Source organism: Sturnira hondurensis, unplaced genomic scaffold (genome assembly GCF_014824575.4).
Source record: "Sturnira hondurensis isolate 20B ecotype Veracruz unplaced genomic scaffold, ASM1482457v3 Scaffold0006505, whole genome shotgun sequence".
Classification (NCBI taxonomy): Eukaryota; Metazoa; Chordata; class Mammalia; order Chiroptera; family Phyllostomidae; genus Sturnira; species Sturnira hondurensis.
The window spans coordinates 4,576,429-4,587,829 of NW_028079136.1; positions in this window are offsets into that span (position 1 = coordinate 4,576,429).

An 11,401-nucleotide genomic window follows, 5' to 3' on the forward strand; every position below is an offset into this window, starting at 1 on the left:
TAAATAATTGGTAGGGATATCCCAGCTGCAGAGATGCCCCCTGAGAAGCAAAAGGTCCAAGCCCTATACCGGGACCCTAGCCCAGGTTTCCACTGCCACAAAGAGAAGTCCCCATAACTTCTGGCTTAAAAATGAGCAGGAATTGAGCCTGATGGAGATAGGTCCTCTAGAGTTCCAGGCAGTCCCTCTTAAAAGGCCTATTCATGGGCTTACTTGGACTCAAAACCTTTGAGCTCCAGCTCTGAGACAACAGCTTCAAAGTCATCAAAGACATAGGAGAGGAAATTGTCAGGCATGAGAAAGAGCTGGGGTGAGAGCTGGGGGTAGGGGGCAGCTTTCTCCCAGACAGATGTGCTGGCAGAAGTCATTGTTCCTTTGATAAACCCTTCCCTTACAGAGGTGGCAGATAGGTACCATATCTGAGACTCCATCAACCTGGCTCACAGTGTTAGCCCTTCCCTGGTGACTTCCCAAGATCCCACCCCACTCATCTTTCAGAACCGCATAAGCTGTTTCCAGTGGCTTTTCCACACAAATGGCCTATCTTGGCTCATTCTTCAGATTTTCCTAAAATCTCTCAAACAAGCAACACCTGGCCTCAGGAAGCACCGTACCTCTTACTAAGTGGCCCCAGGCCAGGTGCTAGCAGCAGTGAGACTTGTTTGCAGTTTGGCCTATCCTGGGCACCTCCAAGCCCAGCACAAGTAGCAGCCATCTGAAGATTGCTTTGTAGCTCATGCCAGGTGGCCCTAGGCAGAACACAGGCAGTAGTTGACCTTGGCCTGCACCTCCCACAAGGCCCCGGAGCCAGAGCACCCAAAGAACATTTTCAGACCACATTGAAGCACTACCACCTAAGCACCACCACAAGCTACACACTCAAGTGGTGGGCTCAGCAGGTACCAGAGACCCGCTGAAGTAAGTCCTGCTTTGTGGGGTGGGCCCCTGCACAGCCAATTTTCCATGGTGATTGGTGGTCACAGCCAGTCCTTGCAGCTGATTGGCCTGGGGCCTTTCCATTGATGTGCCAGTAGCAATCAAGGTTCAACTACAACAGGATGGTGAACACAGCCCAAACAGTGGATGCACCTGCAGTGCCCAGTTTTGGTGAGCAGGGAGGCTGTGCCACTGGACCCTACAGGATACCTGCTACATTAAGCCACTCAAACCTGGGATATGTAGTAGCCCTACATCATACATAGAAATAAACACAGGGAGGCAGCCAAAATGAGGAAACAAAGAAACATGTTCCAAATGAAAGAACAGGACAAAACTCCAGAAAACCAAACAGAACAAAATGTAGACAAGCAATCCACCAGATTCAGAGTTCAAAACACTGGTTCTAAGGATGGTCAGTGAACTTAGGGGAAGAGTAGATGAACTTGGTGAGAACTTCAACAAAGAGAAAGGAAACATAAAAATGGAGATAGAAAGCATAAAAAATAACCAGTCAGAAATGAAGAAAACATTAAATAAAATGAAGAATATATTACAGGGAATCAACAGTAGAGCAGATGAAGCCAAGAATCAAATCAGTGATTTGGATGGAATCTAAGGAAGCAAATAATACCCAATCAGAACAGTAAAGACAAAAAAGAATCCAAAAAAATGAGGCTAGTGTACAAACCTCTCAGACAACTTCAAGCATACCAACATTCACATTATGGGTGTGCAGGAAGGAGAACAGAGAGAGAAAGAAATTGAAGACCTATTTGAAAATATAATGACAAAAAACTTCCCTAACTTGGTGAAGGAAATAGACATATAAGTCCAAGAAGTGCAGAGAGTCCCAAACAAGGTGAACCCAAAGAGGCCTACACCAAGACACATAATAATTAAAATGCCAAAGGTTAAAGACAAAGAATTTTAAAAGCAGAAAGAGAAAAGCAGTTGCCTACAAGGGAGTTCTAATAAGATGGTCAGCTGCTTTCTCAAAAGAAACTTTGAAGATTAGAATAGAATGGCAAGAAAGATTCAATTTGATGAGAAACAAAGAACTAAAACCAAGATTACACTACCTAGCAAAACTATCACTTAGAATCGAAGGACAGGTAAAGAACTTCCCAGATGGAAACAAACAAACAAACAAAACGTCCAGGAGTTTATTACTACCAAACCAGTATTACATGAAATGTTAAAAGGTCTTCTTTTTTTGTTTGTTTGTTTGTTTTTAAGATTATTTATTTATTTATTTTTAGAGGGGAAGGGAAGGAGAGAGGGAGAGAAATATCAATGTATGGTTGCTTCTCATGCTTCCCCTGCTGGAAACTGTCTTGCAACCCAGGCATGTGCCTGACTGGGACTCAAACCACGATACTCCGTTTTGCAGGCTCATACTCAATCCACTGAGCTACACCAGCCAGGGCAAAAGGTCTTCTTTAAGAAGAAGAAAAGTAAAGATTAATAATATGAACACTCAGATGGTAATAAATACATATCTGTAAACAATTGAATCTTAAAAAACAAAATACACAAACAGAACAGAAACAAACTCATAGATTCAGAGAACATTTTGACAGTTGCCAGATGAGAAGGAGGTTGAGGTGATGGGTGAGAAAGGTGAAAGAATTATTAAGTTCAACTTGGTTGTTACAGAATAGTTATGGGGACATGAAGTCAATAATATCCTTGTAACTATGTATGGTGTCAAATAAGTGTGGGATTTATTGGGATGATCACTTAATAAATTATATAATGTCTAGTTAACAGGGTGTATACATGAAATTAATATAATAATGTGTGTGAACTGTAATAGAAAAAATTTAGATGATTTTAAAAACAAACAAAAAAACAAAAGAAAAATGTATAAAGGACGTGAGCAGGCATTTCACAAAAGACAATATCCAAATGGCCAATAAACATTTGAAAAGGTGTTAAACTCCACTAATTATTTGAGAAATGTGAATTAAAGCCCCAGCGTGATGCTACTAGAAATGGCCAAAGTGACCCCCCCCCCCCCCCCCGCCCAATGCCAACAAGGAGTTGGAGTTGACTCACCAGAACTCTCACACTCTGTTAGGGGAAGTGTATGTTCGGACACTATTTTAGAAAACTATTTGATAGTTTCTACTAAACGGTACATACATATTTCCTACAGCCAACAATTCGATGTGTACATAAGTTCATTAGAGATGGAATAGGAACGCTCCTAGCAGCATTGCTCATACGCCAAAAGCAAGGAATAACACAGTTCTGATTGTTAAGTGCTTCAGATCAAACAAAACTAGTCTAGACTGTTAGCAGTCTAATAGTGGTTATATTTGGAGGGTGGGGGTGGGTGAAAGGGTGGCTTTGGGGTGCTGGCAAGTTACGTTTTACGATCTGAGTGTGAATTCACAGGTGCACTCACTTGAACAAAGTTCGTCAAGATGTGCTAGGGTTTGTGCAGCTCTTCTGTATGTATGTTTTGTTGCAATAAAATTTACCAGAAAAGTTTATTTAAAAAATATTTTTGTTATCAAAATTTTTATCAATACAGAATAGGAAAAATGTGCAATAAGACTACTCATTCTGAACATTTTAATGATTATCCCTTTGGCCTTTTCTCTATACACTCAGTAGTCCTCTCTAGCCCCTCCTTCTTACAGCTCAAATATACATTCAACTATATACATTTTACATGTATATATAGACATAGAAATATATATCTTTCTATGCCATTCCCATTCTTTTAATCACATTTGAAGGGCTGCTAGTTATCCACTGAATTAGAGTTCAATTGTTTATATAAAAAGTCATTTTTTAATGTTTAGATTATTTCTAGTTTTTTTCAATAATGCCATTCTTGTAGCTAAATCTTTACCCCACATCTGTGATTACTTCTTTACACTCAAGTGCTAGAAGTCGAATGTGTGAAAAGAAAGGGTATGTACACTTTTGAGATCTAGACAACTCACAGTTACTTTTTAACAACCACATAACAATTTTCACACAGAGCATTCTTTAAAATGATCTATCAGGTCATTCTTGGCATCCTGAGAGCCAGAAAAATGTTAATAATTGCCATGCTATCTGTTATATCACTTCATTTATTTCCCACCAAAACCCTGGCTCGGAGTACTCGTAGCTAGCTGTATTTTACAAACGAGAAAACAGGTTCAAATGAAGGGCCGTACTCAAGTTCCCTCAGAGGAAACCTAGATTCACAGTTAGGTCTGTCCAACACCAAAGCCCCCTTCCCCTCTTCAGGCTCTTCCCCAAGAAATTCAAGTCCTTTTACTGCACTGTCTCAGGCAGCCCAACTGGACTAGTGAGTAAGTTATCTCTCAGTGTGAGCTAATTCTCAATTTATGCTAACAGGCTGATCAGAAAAAAAAATGTAGGATTGAGACAGAAAAAAGAAAATGAGTCTATAAGGGTGGGTGCATGTAGGGAGGAATTCTGAATCTGATAGAAGTTGCCGGAAGATTAAAAAAATTGAAATCCTTTGTCGACTCACTTGTTGATGACATGTCACAAGCTTGTACAGGCCGCCTCAGCCACCAGGGCACCAGGCTGTTTGGCCTCATTCCCCAGAGTAAGATTGATAAGCACATTCCACTGAGACCAGATGTAGCTGGGAGAGCCAGAAGCCAGTTCACCAGAAAACGCAGAGGGAGTGGAGAGGTTTGTGCAAGCTTTCTGATTGTATCTTGGAGCTATGAAAGGTCAAGGAAGTGAGACTTTTGAGGGATGTTACAGTGAAACTCTGGATCCAGCTGCATCCATTTTCCCATAACATTATTAGCCTGGCTGCTCAGAACTAGCAAGAAAACTTTGCATGTGTGTATGTGTGTGAGAATGTGTGTGTGTGTGTGTGTGTGTTTGTGTGTGTGCGCGTGAGCATAAATGAAGGAAATGCTGTGATTGACACACTTGAGGGAAACTGAGGTATATGCCTTTTCTTAATTTGTTCTTGGGCCTTCCTCCTGCTGACTTACATTTCATCTCAGACTCCACATGTCCATCATTGATAGGGTAAGTAGGCTGGACAGGTTTAGAGAAGAGAAGAGGCAACATGAGGAAGTGGGAGAGAGAGCTTTGGAATGTCACCACTGCAGCTGCTAATCCAAATTTGGCCACCAATTACCTTCACGGACATGAAGCAATAGCTCACATGAATTTCAGCATCTGAAATTACTAAGTGTAATCTTCTGTATCTCACTTAATTTTAAAAACCACTCCACCTAAAATGTACTACTGTCCATTTTTTATAGATGAGGAAACTGACATTCAGAAGTCATCGGAAACGTGTGGGAGATCTCATAAAAATTTTCTAAGAAGCAGATTTTAACTGAGGCCCATCAAAATCCAATGTACCTACTATTCTTAAAGCTGGGCCTCTGTATCCTTTCCTTTGAAGTGCAAATAAACACACCTGGTCTGGAGGTCTAAATTAAATATGGTATTTTAGACCAGAATAGGGCACATAATAGGTCCTCAATGGGCGTTACTTTTTCTCCCTGCCCAGAGCTTTCAGGAAGAGAAAGGACATATAAAAAAACAAAGCAAAGAAAATCGAATCAAAGAACCTGAGAAACATCTGATGGCTTGGATGGAGCTAGATTGGATGAAGCACAAGAAGGATTCGGATTCAACTACTAGCGCTAGAAGAATGAAGGACACAACTCAGAACCACAAATACGCTGACTTGGCCGCCAGCTCTCGTGGATCATGGTATTGCGTCTAATGGCCAAGTGAGGAAATGATGCCCCAGAGGGCTTAGGACCTGGCCCTACGTCATGTTACAGTGATTCTCTCAAGGAAGTGAACATGTCGACTACGTTTTACTTTTTAATGAGTGAGAAGTCATATATTATGAAATTTACCTTTCGAGGTGTACAGTTTAGTGGTTTTTAGTATATTTGCAAAGAAGTGCAACATCACCACTATGTGTCTTTCTAATTCCAGAGTATTCCATCACCCAAAGAGAATCTCCATACTCATTAACAGTCACTCCTCATTACTCCCTTTCTCAGACACTGGAAACCACTGAACTTCCTTATATTTTTTAAAGTATATTTTATTGATTATACTATTACAATTGTCCCATTTTTTTCCTCCCCTGTATCCCCCTCTGCCCTGCAACCCCCTGCCACCAGCGTTCCCTCCCTTAGTTCATGTCTGTATGTTGTGCATATAAGTTCTTTGATTCTCCATCTCCTGTACTATTCTTTACCTCTCCCTGTGTATCTTGTACCTACCAGTTATGCTTCTTATTCCCTGTACCTTTTTCTCCATTCTCCTCCCTCCCCCTCCCTGTTGATAACCATCCATGTGATCTTCATTTCAGTGATTCTGTTCCTATTCTAATTGTTTGCTTAGTTCATTTTTGGCTTTGCTTTTTTAGGGTCAGTTGTTGATAGTTATGAGTTAGTTGTCATTTTACTGTTCATAGTTTTGATCAACTTCTTTTTCTGAGATAAATCCCTTTACCATTTCAAATAAGGGCTTGGTGATGATGAACTCCTTTAACTTGACCTCATCTGGGAAGCACTTTGTCTGCCGTTTCATTTTAAATGATAGCTTTGCTGGATAGAGTAATGTTGGATGTAGGTCCTTACTTTTCATGACTTGGAATATTTTTTCAGCCCCTTTTTGCCTGCAAAGTTTCTTTTGAGAAATCAGCTGATAGTCTTATGGGAATTTCTTTGTCGGTAACCGTCTCCTTGTCTTTTGCTTTAAAACTATGTGACTGATTCTAAAGTGTGTCTTTTGTAGACTGCATATATTTTTTCTCTTGCTGCTTTTAAAATTCTCTTCTTATCTTTAATCTTGGGTAATGTAATTATCATGTGCCTTGGTGTGTGCTTAGGCCTCCATCTTGGCTGGAAGCGGTGCAGGATTTTAAAGTTCTTTATATCTTTATGGATTTGCCCTATCTGGACATTTTATAGAAATAGAATCAGATATTATGTGGCCTTTTGCATCTGGCTTCTTTCACTTAGTATAATGTACCAAGGTTCAGCCCTGTTGTAGCCTAAATCAGTATTTTCTTCCTTTTTATGACTCACTAACACCTCATTGTATGAATGTATCATATTTTATTTATCAGTTCATCAGTTGATGGAAGTTTTTATTGTTTCCACTTGTTGGCTATTATGAATAAAGTTACTGTGAACATTTGTGTACAAGTGTTTGTGTGGACGTATATTTTCAATTATCTTGAGTATATACCTAGATATAGAATTGATGAAAGGCTGTTGGATTTGTCAGTGCTTTCTCCGTATCTATTGAGATGAATATATGGTTTTGTCCTTTATTTTATTAATGTGGTATATTACATTGATTAATTTGCATATGTTGAATCAACCTTAAATTCCTGAGATAAGTTCCTCCTGCTCATGATGTATAATCATTTTTATATGCTGAATTGGGTTTGCCACTATCCTGTTCAGGATTTTTGCATTTATATTCATAAGGGATGAAGTTTTCTGTAGTTTTTTTCCCTAGGATTTCTTTGTCTGGCTTTGGTATCAGTGTAATGCTAGCCTTAAAGAATTTATTAGTAAGTGTTCCTTCATCTTTAATTATTGCTGAATTGTTTATTTCTTTTTTTCTCTTTGTAAAAGATTTTATTTATTTACTTTTAGAGAGAGGGGAAGGAAGGGAGAATGAGAAGCTGAGGAACATCAGTGTGAAAGAGAAACATTGCGTGGTTGCCTCTCATATGCAGCCCATCCTGGGACCAAATCTGTAACTCAAGCCTGTGGTCTGACTGGGAATCAAACCTGCTACCTCTTGCTTCGTAAGTCAATGCCCAACCAAGTCACACCAGTCAGGGCTATTTCTTCTTCCAAATCTCTTAGTTTTTGCTTCATGCATTTTGGGGATCTGTTTTTTAAGTGCATATACATTTATAATGGTTTTATTTTCTTTTTTTAATTGATGTTATTTATTTATTTTTAGAGAAAGAGGAAAGGAAGGAGAAAGAGAAGGAGAAAAACATCAATGTGTAAGAGAGAAACATTGATCAGTTACCTCAGACCCTCAGCCAAGGGCCTGGCCCACAACCCAGGCATGTGCCCTGACTAGGAATTGAACTGACAACCTTTTGGTTTGCGGGGTGACACCCAACCCACTGAACCACACCAGTCAGGGCTAATTGTTTAATATTCTTGATGGAATGATTCTTTTGCAATTATAAAATATTCTTTATTTCTAGTAACAATTTTCACCTTACAGTATATTCTGCATAATAATAGTACAGGCACCCCAGCTTTCTCTTGTTGACTGTTTACAAGGTATATATCTTTCTCACCCTTTTACTTTAAAACTATTTGTGACTGATTCTAAAGTGTGTCTCTTGTAGACTGCATATATTTGGATCATGGTTTTCAATCCGTAATGGAGATCTCTGCCTTCAAATTGGAATGTTTGATTTCACTCATATTTAATGCAATTACTGATAAGGTAAGATTGCTTTGCCATTTTGTTACTTGTTTACTACATGTCCGATGTCTCACTTGTTCCTTAGACCTCCACAATTGCCTTCTTTTGCATTAAATAGATGCAGTCTAGTATACAGTTTTAATTATCTTATTGTTCCTTTTAGTCAGTTTTTTGCATTTTTTCAGTGGTTACCCTAGGTATTATAATTAACACCTTGCCTTATAACAACCTAGTTTGCATTAATACCAACTTCATTAAAATAATATACAAAAACTTATATGTTGTTCCATTACGTATCCTCTTATTTGTGCTGTTATTTTCATAGAAATTTTTCTATGTTGCGTAGCCACCAACACAGACTTTAATGATTGCTTTATGTGGTTGTCTCTCAGATTGGGGGAGAGTTACAACCAAAAAGCACGGCTGTCTTTGATATTTAATGGTGTAGTTATCTTTACCAGAGATCTATATTTCCTTATGTAGGTTCCAGTTATTGACTGATATTCTTTCACTTCAGTTTGAAGGTCTCCATTATTACTTTTGGTACAGCAGATCCGATAGTAACAAATTCAATCTTGTTTGTATGAGAGCGCCTTAACTTCTCCTTCATTTTGAAGGCATAGTTTTGTTATAAATAGAATTGTAGGCTGAGTCATTTTCTTTCAGCACTTTGGATGCACCATCCCATTGCCTCTTGGCTTCCATGGTTTCCAGTAAGAAATGGCTGTTAATTTTGTTGAAGATCCCTTATAAAGGACACTTTGTTTTTCTCTTTGTTTTCAAGATTTTCTATTTGTCTCTTAACAGTTTGATTGTGATGTATCCAGGTATTGATCTCTTTGACTTTACTGAAATTTGTTGTATAGATTAATGTTTTTTCACCAAATTTGGGACGTTTGAGGCCATTTTTTAAGAGATATTCTTTCTACCCATTTCTTTCTCTTCCTTCTGGGACTCGCATGATTAATATATTGGCACACTTGACGGTGTCCCGTCGGTCTCTGAGGCTCTTTTTATTTTTCTTCATTCTTTTTTTCCCTCATCCCTCAACATGGGAGGGTGGCAGTAAGACAGTGCAGAAGGGAGGGTGTGATGGAAATTCCTGCTCAGAGTAGGTGCATACAAGCTGACAAGGTTCTCACATTGCCTGCTTGAACATGATGGGTCCAAAGCAAATAGATACAGAGAGGGTTCCTGTGTTTCCTTCACTCTCCTGAAGCGATCTCAAATCTCATGGCTCCCCAGAACCCCTGGGACTCAAAATCTTAACTTTCAGTCCAATTCTTTCTTCTGAAGTGTGGGCTCTTGTGGCCAAGAGGTTAAGTTCAGGTCCAGATCAGTCAGACTTCAAAGTCTGTGGACTCAGTCTGATTCCAAAGTCTCTTTCTACCATTTCCCCTGATTCTCCACAGAATCTATTCTATAGTGACTTAGCTCCTTGATGGAGAAGCTTGTGGTGGGGTAAGGTGAGGAGTGAGGCAGGTGAGGAGTGAGGCAGGTGAGGAGAGCTGCCTCACTGGGACTAGATGAGAAGCCAAGTCAACTGAAGTTATAATTTGGTCCAAGTCTGTCCTGGACGTGCTCCTTCAAGCCCTTTGGAAGGTCCCCTTGCTTCGTGGATTCCCAATGACCAAATCAGGTTTGGAATAATGGAAAATAAATACACTGGCTCTGCTGAAGCTATAGATTGAAGCAATTTTACAGACTAATATGGAGAAAGGGGATGCTCCTTCTCTGCTGCCCACTCAGGTGGCTCTGCAGATAAGCATTATGGGAAAATGGAGGAGTCATCTCAGAATCCTAAGATCCACCCAGTTTAATAGTCAGAGAGCTGAGAATCATCTTCAACTATTCCTTTCCTCCTCTCTCCCTTTTTCTTCCTTTCTTTCTCTTCTAATATTTTTATTCTTCCTTCTCTCTTTCCTTCTTCATACCTTCATAAATCCAATAGGCCTGAATATCTCTCTTTTCTCTCCTTTTCACTCCTCTGCCTTCATGAAAATTTCTTTGTGTTTCCCATTTCCCAGTTGGAGAAAACCTCAACTGGTTCTTAAATGATCTTTGCCTGCAATCTTGAGCTCTCATCTATCCTCTACACCAAATGTGAGAGATATTTCTAAAGCCCAAATCCCACCAAGTAGATCAGATATTTTGGTATTTAGAGACATATATATAGATCTAGATATATAGATATATATATAGATATGGTCTGACCAGAAAGTATCCAGCCATGTACTATAAAAAACAGAGACATTTATTGAAGAAAATACAAGAAAGATACAAGAAACATTGTACACAGGACAATGACCCCTCAGTCCCCTTCAAAGTAGTCACTTTGGGACCTCACACAGTTCTCCCATTACCATCACCTGCCCCATTATATCTTCCTGAATCTCATCAGCAGTCTGAAATCTCTTCCCTTTCAAAAATAATTTTAGTTTTGGGAAAAGCTGGAAGTCACGGGACATCAAATATAATCTGTAGGGGGTCTGAGTCACCTGAGTGATTTGATGTTTCACATAAAAAACTGCATGAGACGTGGTGCATGAGCAGGTGCCTTGTCATGATGAAGCTGCCAATCACCAGTTGCCCATATAGCTGCAGCCTCTGAATAATCCAAATAGTTTCTGTGGAGGAATGTTCAAGCTTAACGCAAAATTGGATGCAGATTTGTTGCTCTATCTCTTAGTTATTTTGAATGTGATGGCCACACAGTACACATGCTCCCTCAATGGTGTTTACTACCCCCACTGACTAGTACAGTGAAGTCATCATTGTTCATACATGGGAATACCAGTCTACTGTCCTTGGCTGCCAGGTTACATTGATGTCGTACAAACTATTCTCATTATATTAACAATTGCTGGACTTTTTTCTGGACAAACTATATATATATTCTATATTTTTATATGTGTATATATATATTATATATTATATATTACATATATAGACATATATAGATATATATCTTCCAAGTACAAATTCATCTTGATTTCTCATAAATGGTCCTTCCTAAGGTATATTTTTATTC